The following is a 12,868-nucleotide window of genomic DNA, read 5'->3' as shown; positions in this document are numbered from 1 at the left end:
TCCAAGAGGGACATTTACAGCCTTCTTTTTTCTTCAAGGACAACTTTCTTTCATAGGTGGGAGTCAGGATGAACAGACATGGAACTTATGGACTATAACCTGGGTGAAAAACAAGGGATCTTCCCAAGCAACCCATGTATGCTGAAGCACCTTATTTGTATGAACAAAAGCAACTCAGGTTTTCATGTAATTTATGCTAGTGTGGATGATAGCAAGAAAGGAGTCTGAGTTACACTGCTTATCTTGAAATCAAGTTCAATGACAATAACATGTATGAAAGGTTTCCCCTACACTGGCTGTAAGCCTTCTTTAATAAATAAGAGTATCTCTGGATGCTGAAGGACAATTCACTCCCTGTTCTTGGTAAATGTAGCACTGGGAATGCTTGTCAGCAGCTGTCTGGAGAGAGATTTATGATGGGCCCCGGAACTAAAAGTGAACAAAGACTGGAAAATTCACTTCACACAGACTGCTAAAAAGTCAGTGTATAATAATATGCAGCACTTCTTGTGTTTCATGCATAATATTTAATGAAACCTCAGAACTTTCCTGTGTTACTACATTTTCATCTGTTTTCATGTCAGATGAATTTTCTGACTGAAATAATGAGACACAGATGAGGGTTCCTATTTTCATTTAGACATCTCATTTCCTGCTCAAGTTCACCGTTGCAGGTTGAAGGGGTAACACAGAGTAAAGGATAACTTTGGACTCTGAGCTCTTAAAACTGTTCTAACAAGCACAGATATTTCATAAGAAAACTGCTTTTCCTTGCTCTTCACCCCACTTGAGAACTGAACTGATGACAGAATTAGTGAAAGGACTCTAATGCCATGCCCAGGTCATGGCTCACAGGAACAAGGAAAAATATTTTCCTGACTTATGTGGGCTGTGAAGCAGGTGCCTTAAGAAAAATTTTACCTTCCTCCTGCTGATCTTAACCTTCAGAATCAGAAATTTTAAAAGCAGAGAAATTTAAGAGCACACATCTGATTATTTTCTGTCCTAATAATCTGTAGGTAGCTGATTTTAGCCCCATATACACATAGTGATGATTTTTTTCCTTTTTTTTTTTTTTTTTTTTTTTTTCACAGTTTCTCTCAAATATCCAGAGAAGCTGGAAGACCAAGATACTCCTCTTTCTGCATACACATGATGCTCAGGGTATGAAGAGAAAGAAATGAGCCCATGATATTGGGCTTACCCAGTACATCTCCCTGCCTGCACAAGGCTTTTTCCATACCATGTATCTCCTAGTATGATTTCCAGACTAATTTTAATTTAGGAAATTCCTGCTTTTCACTTCTCATTTTAATTAGAAGCTCCCTATGTACCTGAAATAACCTCCATTAAAAAAAAAAAAAAAAAAAAAAAAAAAAAAAGGATGGTCTTAAAAAACAACTACAAAGAAATCAATCCTTCATCCATTACCAGGTTTTTCTTTTGTTCTGGAACACACGTGTAACCCGGTTAGACCTGTTCTCTTTGAATACTGAGGACTGAGCTGGCCTTATGCAAATACTCCCAACCTCATTTTGGTTGTTGTTGTTGCAGACCCAATCAAATGAACAGGAAGTGACCTAAGGAATTTCCCTATTGGCTCCCTGAGAGTTCAGCAAAATGTTTTAAAATTAATATCACATCCATTTATCTTCACTCCAGGGAGTCTTTATGAGACATATCCTCGTACCTGTATTTACTGAACCTACTGTTCTGTACACAGATTTCTCACTGCCTCAGTTAAGGATTGCCACTCCAGAATCTGCAGCTAAATGAGGTAAGGTCTTTGGGTTTGTTTGGGTTTGGTTTTGTTTTTTTTTTAAATTTTAAAATTTTTTTAAAATATAGTTCTCCTACACTGTAAAATTGATACTAATGGGGAAAAAAAAAAATGAAGAGAAAAAATGTCTACTGGACTCATGCCTACCTTACCGAGCCCCTCCCTTCCCACTTTGGAATAGCAGCTAAGCTTATTTGGTCAAAAGGCTTTTCTAAGTTACAATACAGACTCCTGGTTTCCTATTTTGAGCTGGTATCTTACTTCTGTTAAAAAACTTCTGTTGTGTTTATGTTTGATTGGGACCATATCTGCTGCTTTTACCCAGAATGTCATTGACTTGGAATTTAAGTAGTGGCTTTTTCATAATTACTTAAAGTTTCCTGAAAATTCTTTGTATTATATGATGTGTCTAATAATATTTTGCGTTGTAAGTCTGCTGCTTTTGTCCAGAAAGTGGTCATATGTTCAGTAAGACAAAAGGTGAGAAAGTGGACCTTCTCCACACCATTGAGAGTGCTGGTGTTGTGGAACCAGGAATATTTAAAATGACAATGTTTCTGTCTCTTTTAGCCATGAGGATATTGATGGTGATGGTGATTGTGTTGATAACAAAAAACCCTAAAGTTCACTTATAGTTTTCCTCAGTTTTATCCTCAAGGCAATTTCTTGGCAGTTTCTGTGGTGAGAGAGATTCCTCTGATCTTATTCTCTTTCAAGTTAAAGCACTGCACAGAATCCAGCTCAAGCACTGAGTAGGTAAATACAGTGTGAGTAGAGGCCTGCAGTATCTTTAGGTATTTAATTTGTTTCTCTTTCAATCATAATTTTATTTGAATAGAACCAGAACAGGCCCCTTAAGGTATAAACACAGCTGTTCATGTAATGGTAGAAATGAATGTAAAGAAAAAGCTGCTCAAAATCCATGTTGATTTTGGAAAATATGCATAATGGGCTTAGTCTGCATTTTACCATGAGACATTTTAGTCACCTTGTCGTCGAAAGTACACCCAGCGATCCTTTTTTTCCTGGTCTTTAGACAAAGAAAGAAGTTTGTAGTGACAGAAATGAACCTTCAGATAAATGTCTCCTTTGGTGATTATATTTGTACTTGCATTGTATAGGACTGTGCTAAATATAACCATTTGCACCAGTGCTTCCTGCAATTTGTGAAAATTGTAGTTGAATTAAAATTTTGTTTTGATAGCAAATTTGTGGGCAGCAATTTAAGCCATCTTTCTGACATCTATTTTGCACTTTAGAAAATACCAAGGCTGGAAAACATAGCAGTTTTATATTTATTGCAAATGCCGAAACCAAAGACAACAGTTTTAATTAAAATTAGAAAAACTGCAGGATTAAGGTGTTTCACTAACAAATATCACATATATTGACAGTTTAGTTCCCGTTCCTTTTAGTTTTCAAAACCAGAAAGTATTGTTGTGATAGTAATATAGGACTTACCAGAATTTTTCAAGTTCAAGTAGGTGGCTTGAAGTAGAACTTATTTCCAGTCTTGAAAAAAAAATGAGTCCAGAAATCCAACAATAACAAATTCACTAGAAATTAAAGTTCCCCAGTAATTAAATATCTTTCCTCTAAAAAAGATTTTATCCCATTTTCAGTCTGACATGGTGTAGTTTCACCATTCAGTCACCTGATTTTGTCTTTTGATGGTTAATGTGAAGTTCACCCACATGACATGTTTCTGTTCCTTGTCTAGGTAGCTGGGCACAAGTCCTTCCTTAGCCTAGTCTTTCATACTTGTGGCAGCCCAAGCTACACAGGTTACCTCCTCTCATGGAAAAGCTTAAATGACAGTGAAAACCTCTAGCACTTCAACCTGTTCCCCTGCAAACAATTCTATCCTTTAATCACTTGAATGGTCCCCTCTAATTTTTCAAAATCTGCTGTAAAATTCGGATGTCAGGACTTGAAACGGGTTGTAGGAATAGAAGCACCAGACACAAAGGTTATATATGGCAATGAATGTACTGGGAGTTGTACAGTGTGCCCAAGAATTCATTTAGAGTCATTGTCCTCCAAAGCCCTTTGAGCATTGGGCCTATCTGTGGAGATGAGGTTTTCATTAGTAGAGCTGCTGTTGCTTGCATTTTTCTTCCATTTTTTTCCTAGTCCTAATGTCACTTTTAAAGTCTACAAGGACTGTAAAGAAATGTATTTTTCCCAAATCATAGTGGTAAAGGAGCTCATATCAGACCAGAAAAGTGCTTTGTTTGCCCTGGAACAAATTAGGTAGCACTTCACTGCAATATTTAGGGTGACAGCAATACATAATATCCCAGTCATGGTGAGATCAGATAATAGAATATGGTGTGTTTAACACTGGAAATTATTGCCCTGTTGTCACCCATGAAAATATGCTGTGGTATTGCCTCAGTAATTTCATATTACTTCAGATATTCTTATGGTGTTGTGAGTTTTCAGCAGTGGTGGAAACAGACAATAGGACAATTGGAAAAATCCAAAATTAAGTAATTTGTCTCCCACTGAACTTCCTTATTTGTTTTTCATTCCCAATGAATTTCATTGTTAACATCTGTGTTTGTTCTGTCTGGGAGGTGCAAGGTAACAATTTGCAATGGAGAGGGATTAAACAAAACAAAACAAAACAAAAAAATCATCCAGAGACACAGAAGAAGAGAGATAAGACAGAGAAAAGAGAGGATTTCTGTGGGTCTGTCTGTGCCAAGACAGGACTGACATGCCTGCTGCAAGTCCCACAGCAATTCTCACAAAAAAACCCCCTGACACAGTAAGGATGAAATTCTACACCTGGTGAAGAAAGGAGTATTTATGTATAATTCTCACTGAAGAAAATTAATAATTTTATTGATTCATTGAACTCAGAGAACTGTGTATGATCCATTCCTTCCCAGAATCAGCGCCTTCTTTCTTGTTCACACTCTTTATAAATATACCTGACTTAGTCTCAGGACTAACTAATTCAGTCTTCTCTCAGGAAAACTTTTCACTACCAGCAGTGCAATCTGGATCTATTCTATGAAATCTGTTGTGTGCTTTCTATTACTCTTTACTTGCTTAAATTCAATTTCCGCACAAGTGCGGAAGCTCTTTCTCTGGCACAATGAATACCATGGCTGTGAACTGTCTGTACAAAGAGGCAGACTGGAAACTGGGTATTACAGGACACAGGCTGTCTGGCTTAAAAATTTATCAGTGTTTTAAGACCAAGCTATGGATAGAGACGGATGACCCCCTTCTTATTCTGATGGCAATATGACCTCCCATTGCAGGATTTCCTGTGGTCTTGCAGTTCTCTCTCACCACCCTTCCTACAGTTGTAGAATAGGTATAAAGGCTTCGCTGTGAATGAGGAAATGAACAGAAATCTTAGCTATTTCTATATCTCACACAGTTTGTGATGTTTACTGAAGAAAATTCCCTATCCAGTCTCACAGCTTAGTTACTATTCAGCTTTCAATCGTAAAGTTATGGAGATTTCTTTCTAATAATAACCGCAAAGACCAGCACTGTGTCCATCAAAGCACACCACCTTCAGCCAGTCAGAAAACCCTGTCCACTCTAACTACAGATGTCTGCTTTTCATTCTCCCTGTCCTTAGCTTCAGCACACTCTGCAACTTAAGTATATTTTGGCCCCTGATAAACTAAGGATTTGTTTCAGTAGATTTTCAAGAAAAAAGAGCATTGCAAACTTGGTAAGGGTAAAATTCATAAGTATCATTGCTGATAGAATGGGTAAGCAAAGAAGGGTTTGCTCACACAGATGGAAAAGAAGAGGCTTCTGTGGAAGTTATCAGGAGGCTTTCTTAGTATGAGAGTTGCTTTGAGCTCCACTGGGGATGCAGCTTGTACCAAATCCCTCACTGAAAGCATAAAATACTTGCAACATTTGTTGTTCAGTACTCTATAGAAGGATGAGAATGAATAAACATGGAGTCTTGTAGCTGGTGGAGCAATCAACTGGCATTTGGCATTTTGTGTGTCTGCCGATGAGGAAGAGCTCCCAAAGGCTCCTTTTCCAAAAGCTGACACTGTGGTTAGCTATTCTCTGCTGATTTGATGAAACGTGCTTCACAGGAATGTGTTTGGGAATCATCAGACTAAGCTGCTATCTGGGGCTGGATTATCACTGGTTATAGACCAATAAGATGTAATAATGAAAGAGAATTGGTTTCCAGTGGTAAAAAGAAACTCATTCTGCTTAAAGGATCTGCTAACATATAGACTAAATGTTCCCAGCTATTACTGAAGAAGGATGCAAGCATTAAACACTTGTGATATTTCTCAGCTAACAATCAGATTAAGACAGAATAGTCTCCTGAGCCTCTACAAGTTTATAAGGATGAAGCAACTATTAGTAACATGTGCTCTATTGTCCAGATTACTAGTGGCATCTTCAGCTCTGGGCTTTCTTTCATCTAGAAGTGAGCAGGTAAATAATTTCTATTGCTATGTAATTAACAAATCTTTGTTAAACTGCTCAAGATGCTATGGTCAGGAATCAGAATAGGTCCATGATATACTGATTACCCCCAAACTGTCCTAATGGTTTTTACTGAAACATATTACTATTAAACAACAGTTTAGAACCTTGTATCTTGATGATGCACTTTCAAAAAATGTTTAGTTAAGCAGTTTCATAGATTGAAATGGCTACAGAGGGGCTTTAGCAGAGGCTCAAATTCTGACACATTTAGGAGCATCATTCTCATCTCCTTTGCAGTGTGTTCTCACACACTGCTCACATAAAGCAGACTTGACTTGTAATATTTCCAGGCAATTGCCCTGACAAAGAAATATGAAACAGTTTTAGAAGGCTGAATCAATAGGTGTATAGATAAGTAAAATATATTTCAAAATTTATCAAGATGGGGATGTGCAAAATGAAATAGATAGTTTTTCCTTCATTTAGTGACTTACTAACCCTCCCTAAGACCTTTTTGATGGGGTTTATTAATTTGTAAGATCAGGCAAAACCTTCTGTTTCTTTTTTAAAATCTCAAATCATTAAATGTTTTTAGAGGACAGTCAAATTGCAGTTAACCCAGTAGATTTTTCTTAGTCTGCCTTCAGCCACTCCAAGTACACATGTACTGACACAAACACTGTCCTAAGTATAAACACAGGCACATCCCTTTCCTCCTGCTCAGGCTTTCTTTCTTTACTTTTTAAAATAAGAATTCATATATTTTCCCCAGTTTCAACCAATTTCACTTGCTCATCTGTTTAACTCCATGTTATCCCTTAAAATGCACAGCTATTTCTATTTGGTATATATGTATATTTTGTCAAAAGGCACAAATAAGTGATTATCATTGTCCTGGAACACTTGCACAGCCTGAGAGCTGATGTGGCCAGGGCTGCCCTTCCCCAGACTAGGAGCAGCAGGCTTGCAGCTCAAGCCCCAGCCAGGTGCTTCTATGCTAGCAATGATATAATGGAGGGATGCACAGACTCAAAGGTGTTAACATAATCAGTGTTACTTTACATATAAAAAACTAACAGGGCTTTGTGGCCCTTAGAATAAAGGTATCAGCCTGCCTGATGTGACATACCATCAATATTAAGAATCTTATGAAGGTTTAATCATTAAAGAGAGAAAGAAAGAAAATCATCCAGCACCTGAATGCATGTATTAAAAGGATCTCTGCTAACACCGCCTTCCTAAAACAATGTTAAAGTTGGTAATACACCTCTTTTTGAAGAAAATAATTGTTTGAAACAGTTGGGAATTTTAAACTTGGCTTCGTTGGTGAAACCTATTCCAGTTACCTTCAGGACTAAGTGAGATACACACCTGTAACAGGGAACAAAAAGAACTAAAGGAATTAAGCTTTTTTCCTGCCTCTGACTCCTCCAACCTCCATTTTATAGACCAGCCACAAACTCTGCAGTTGCTGTAAAACCAGGCACTCCTGTTCCACAGATAGATAACTGAAGATTATGTTTTCACTTGTTTTAGTAATTAGAGTTATATGATGGCATTTGAAAAAAGCTTCCTTGGACTGGTCACCCAGTTTACCTGAGCAGAAGATTAAAAATGGAAGAAAGAGGAAAAAATGAAAAAAAAAAAATTATAAATAAATAAATTAATGAGGAAGAGAAAGAATAGTAGTAATCACTGAAAGAGGACAAACAAGACTGCAACTTTGACGTCCCAGGTAGCCTTTGAGAAGTCAGCTCTGGTAGTCTAGAAAGGCTGCATTTCAGTATTACCATAGTGAGGTTCTGCAGAGGGTTCTCTGGTGAGTACATGCACAATAGTCATGCTAGGTAAGTTTATTGCTGCTAGTGCAGCTGCCTTGTGGTGGCATTACTGCCTATTTGCAGTAATATCTTAGTTTCATGTTTGACATTTTCGGTCTTTTAGAACCAATTCTATGTAGGCGACTGAGTTGCACTTTTGATACTTGAACAACTTGAATATAGGCTTTTACATGTCAGTTGATTGTGAATTGTGATGGGGATCCTCCCCCTCTATTGCCAGAGAATTTGCTTTTTGAAATTCTTTTCATTAACTGTGATTTTAAAAAAAAAAAAAAAAAAAAAAAAAGGTCTTGAAATAGCAATAGTTCCAAAGAACGAAACTTAGCCAGCTCTACGTAAGGCATTTCTAGTTTACTTTCAGGATATGAGGCATAGACTAATCTTGGTTTTAGTCTGACCAGGTGTCTTTTTTATAAAAAAGGCTTTCCCTTATGTGATACCTTCTCATTGCCCTCAAAAAAACCCTGATCATCCTAACTCGTATGCATGTTGGAATTTTTGCTGGAGACATAGTGCAGTGGATAGTAATGGACCTTGAGCTGCAAGATATGAGTCTGACTGACTTGTCCATTTGCTTGTTATATGACAAATAATTTCAGCTCTATGTCTCACTTTTCCTATTTGCAGTAGGGAGGTAATGCTAGTTTCTTCCCTCTTTTCCATGCTTTGTGCTATTTACTGTCTCCTTTGTCTGTGTGGACTCTTCCCTTCGTGCTTTATGGTTTTCAGTGTTTCAGGAGTTCTTCCATCAGCATACTGCTTTTACAGTAGATGTGTGCTGCAGGCTTAATGCTCAGAAGAACTTAAAAATAGTCCAGTTCCAGATGAGTACCTATTTCTCACTGAATTTCTTTTTTCTTTAAATAGCAGATTAAGGTTTGGAGTGTGTATAGGTTCATATGGGAAGGCAAATCCTCCCAGTGCTTCAGGTTTTCTTAATCCCTCGAGAAACTTCCTTTACTACTTAGATTTTATTTATTGGTTTTTCCTGCTCATTTTGAAACCAGTGTGTCTCGGCTGATTTTTCTTTGTGCATTTTGTGTGACACCTCCTCTGACTTAAGTCTTAGAACAGTGTGCTACGTTGACCTGTTCAGATTTTCAGTTGATGGAAAAGTACAGTGTGTAGCTCTCCTCCCGACACCAGGCTATCCTGTAGCAAAGGACTATTTATGAAGCAGGAGAGAGTTCATGTGAGAATCAAAAGAGTACATTTGTGCAAAACCCAGTGGGAAAAGCTCTATCGTCAAACCGGCCCAGGCTGTTGAGGCAGATGCCTAACTTTGCTCTTTTGTTTATATTCCAACAAATCAAAGCTGACCTGTGTTGTTATCAGAGTAGAGCAGCAGGTGCAAAAAAATAACTCTGCTGCCAACTCAAATGAAAGGTTAAGACTAATACCCTCTGGGAGGTATTGAGCAGATAACAGAGAACCAATGCCAGCAACTGAATTAACGGCTCTGTTTATGGTGGGGTTTACTTAATAACCTGCTCCTAATACTGACACATAAATACTCTATTGTATTGTTTAACGCCACTGGAGAAAGCAATGGAAACAGGATGGACAGCTCTCACTGTGCCTGGTGAGAGGGAGCGGCACTCTACAAGTGTTGATTCTCTAACCACATGCAGGAAAGAGGACAGAAGCTGTTCTCAGCTTTTACAAAACTGTGGAGATGTTGCATTCCACAGTGACCTGCCTTACCTATAACAGGTGGCTGTAGAGTGAGGAAACCAAATTCCTCCCATTTTCTACTTGTTTTAATGAAGGAAGGGAGCAGAAATGAGCCCCAGCATATATGTCAGATACTGTCCCAGTGCCATGTGGCTCTGGGAGGCTCAAGACCTCCTCAAAGTCCTGGGTGTGTGGAGTGAGTGAGCCTACTGCCACATCCAGGGGTGAAGCAGATAGCTCTGGTGCAGCCCAGTGCAGCAGGATGCCAGGGCATTGGTCTTGCAATTTCTTATTCTTTACACAACAAATACAATATGAAGAAACCACATGGTTATAGCTGGCCTCTGTATAAATGTTTACTAAACACACACAAACATGTAAGCCTGAATGACAGTCAAAGTAATGCATGGTCTGACAGCAGGTTTCAGCAGTCAGTGAGCATTATTGAGCTATTTCAGTCATAGCCACCCCCTTCAGGACACTTTGATTTGCAAACAACTGCCCATCTTGGGATTTTTGGTAGTCTAGAGAGAAATACAGGGGCAGGAGGCATCCTGTCTGGAAACTATCATGCAGGTGGGGTTGGTGAGTTCCAGCGTGGCACTAGGCAACGTGGCTGACCCAGGCAGAAGAGTTAATAGTCAGCTGTATAAACTTTTCCTGTTGGCTGCACAGAGTGGTCCTTTCCACCATGAACCTTGCAGTGCTTCTGCTATTTCTCCTTGAAATACCCCTTTGTTATTAGGCCAGCAAAAATGTATGATCAAATTGTGGTTGGTCAAGCAGTGGATTGTAATAAGGTATAAACAGTGCTATTGACTAGATTAGTCCCACAAGCTACTTAGTTTAGGCTAAAATGCTTCATGTTCAACTTCTCTGTCCTGGCTAACCTGTTCTGTGCCCCTCATGTATTTAATGAGGAAACATAATTGATTTGTAGATTGACTAAACCAATTCATGTTAAAAATAGTCTCAGTGGGAAAATTTGCCTGTTCCCTAAGACACTTCCCTGGTTTTGATTGTTAGTGATTGGGATTGTTACCAATTAGTGATTTGACTGTTAGCAATTCGTGATTATTACTGTCCCATGAGAGCAGTGCTGGTGGGGATAGTGGTTAAAATAAACTTCTCCATGAAATACTTGGCTGCTGCAGAGTTTCTATATCTGCATGGAGGTTTAGGTTAGATATCAAGAATAGGTTTTTCATCCAGAGGGCAGTGGAGCAGTGGCAGAAGTGGTCAGGGAAGTGGTCACAGCACTAAACCTGCCTGAGTTCAAGAAGTGTTTGGATGATGCTCTTGGGCACCTAGTGTGATTCTGGGACCTACACAGGGTCCCTACACAGGGACAGGAGCTGGACTTGAGGATCCTGATGGGTCCCTCCCAACTCAGCAGGTCCTGTGACTCTATTCATGGCTGTTATGTCAGAAATACTTCAGCGCCAGATGAGAACCAAATGTGAATAAAATACTAATACTAATTGTTATTATTGTCATTATTTACTAATAACTGAACCATCACAGGCTACCTGTTAGCAGTATGGAAAGCAGTTCCCTTGAGATGCTGTTAGCCTTTAGTGCAGAGCAAACAAAAGCTGCCAAGGAAGGTAGAGGGAAGTGGTTGGGAAACCAGAGCCAAGGAAAAAGGAGAAGGTGTTAGAACATGATGGTAATATTTTGTTAGCTGATGAGGTTCTTGCCTAATTATAGACATGTGGCTTGTCAAGCTACAGGGGCATCTAGAGTACTTTTTGGCCATTTGTATATTTAGTGTATTGTAGGCAAAAGAAAGGTGTTTAGCAAAAGGAGATTAGGGAGATGAGCTGGCTCCTGGTTAGAGAAAGGGTATACCAGAGAGATAGGAAAGACTTGAAAGGAGGTGCGAAGCTATTCCATGAGGTGAAGGAAGAATAAAGGGCAAAGGCAATTTTTTCCATTATTGTGTTTTCCAAGACTCCATATCCCTCAGGCTATCCTGATGAATCTATGGCAAATGACTTCTAAACATTCAGGAAAAATGACTGACCCAAATTATCATGAACTTGCTGACATGGTGCAAAGAGTACAAAAGGAGTGCCATAAACGACTCAAAGCCATGTTTTGTAGCACCAATTACAAGGAATAAAAAAATTAAAAGCCTGCTTCTTTATTTTTTTCCAGTTTTTAGATAATGTCTTTACTTATTCCAAATATTCTAGGCATGTTAATGCAAAAATTGCATGAATGTTTACCACCAGAAATAAAATATTTTCTTGAATTGCTTTTGTCTTTGCCCTGTGATCAGCAATTCTACTAATAATATGCAGATCTCTGCATAGATCTTCTGCAAGAGGAGAATAAGATTTTTAGCAGTAAAATAAATTATGATCTTTTTTCACATTTGGAAACCAGTGGCATAGCAAAAAGAGGCACGACAAGCCTGAGATGTAGCAAGGAAGCATGGTTCTCAAACACTGGATTGTTGTTATTGGCAGGTTCCAGCTCACTGTTTCCTCTCCTAAGATAACTACAGATAAAATTTACAGCTGTACCAATATTTGGCAGTTAGCTCTGTCAGAAACATCTATACCTTAAGGACTTTCTGTTTGCTTCTGATTTAGAAAAACAAACAACCCCTTTTAGAATTTTACTTTTTATTTTAGTTATACTAATGAATACCTTGAAAATTAAAGTCAGTTCATATGAAGACTGTTGATTGTGGAAAAAAAAGGAGAGATTAGAAACAAACTTTGAAACTTTACATCTCATTAAGTAATTTTTTTTTTCCTTTCATAAGGTGAGCTTTGTTCTCTCTCAAAAAAAAAATCCCAAACAAGCAAACAAACAAAAAAACAAACCCAAAAAACACCAAGCTATGGTTTTCTTTTTAAATTGCATCATTAAAAGAGAAATAAGAACCAAACCCTGGAGCAAAGTGATATCTCAGATACAGATCTAGTTCCTGACTTTTCTACCCAAGCTTCTCTTTACTTAAAATATATATTCAAGATTTTTAAGCATCTATATGAGCATGTTAAAACATCCACCACATATCTCTTACAAAACTTGCCTTGCAGTGCATCATGAAAATCAGAACTTTAGTAATAAAAGATTCCAATCAAGCTTTATTTGATTTTGTTTATCATGATCTTATCTGTAATGT

General features: G+C 38.2%; 1 protein-coding gene across 1 annotated transcript in view; it reads left to right on the top strand.

Moving 5' to 3' along the window:
• Positions 1-1,695: 1,695 nt before the first annotated feature.
• Positions 1,696-12,868, top strand: part of EHF (ETS homologous factor) — a 32,362-nt gene continuing 21,189 nt past the window's right edge. Inside the window, exon 1 of the mRNA XM_008498672.1 lies at positions 1,696-1,777. The gene's annotated coding sequence lies outside the window, so the exon portion shown is untranslated. The remainder of the gene's footprint in view (positions 1,778-12,868) is intronic.

The sequence above is a fragment of the Calypte anna genome, chromosome 5A, assembly GCF_003957555.1.
Source record: "Calypte anna isolate BGI_N300 chromosome 5A, bCalAnn1_v1.p, whole genome shotgun sequence".
Lineage (NCBI taxonomy): Eukaryota > Metazoa > Chordata > Aves > Apodiformes > Trochilidae > Calypte > Calypte anna.
Note: the sequence above shows the minus strand (reverse complement) of the source record. Positions and strands in the feature narration are given on the sequence as shown.